The following is a 297-nucleotide window of genomic DNA, read 5'->3' as shown; positions in this document are numbered from 1 at the left end:
GAAGATGACCCGCCCTTCAGCCCATCACACCAAAGGGCACGATGAGCCACCGTGCACATCCGAGCCTTGGCAACACATCCATGGATGGGAGACTAGGCACGGAGCGATAAAATGCTTGATGCCTAGGCGGACGTGCCCTCAGCCGGTTGGCCTTAGGCGCAACTTGCATTCAAAGACTCGATGGTTCGCGGGATTCTGCAATTCGCACCATATATCACATTTCGCTGCGCTCTTCATCGATGCGAGAGCCGAGATATCCATTGCCAAGAGTCGTGTCAATCAATATGGCGTGCGACA

General features: G+C 54.5%; 1 non-coding gene across 1 annotated transcript; it reads right to left on the bottom strand.

The window, feature by feature from the left end:
* Positions 1-116: 116 nt before the first annotated feature.
* LOC114578604 lies at positions 117-272 on the bottom strand. The gene has a single exon (XR_003699601.1). It is a non-coding gene; the product is annotated as a 5.8S ribosomal RNA (ribosomal RNA).
* Between the last annotated feature and the right edge of the window lie 25 nt (positions 273-297).

This window comes from Dendrobium catenatum, unplaced genomic scaffold (assembly GCF_001605985.2).
Source record: "Dendrobium catenatum unplaced genomic scaffold, ASM160598v2 original_scaffold_89845, whole genome shotgun sequence".
Lineage (NCBI taxonomy): Eukaryota > Viridiplantae > Streptophyta > Magnoliopsida > Asparagales > Orchidaceae > Dendrobium > Dendrobium catenatum.
Note: the sequence above shows the minus strand (reverse complement) of the source record. Positions and strands in the feature narration are given on the sequence as shown.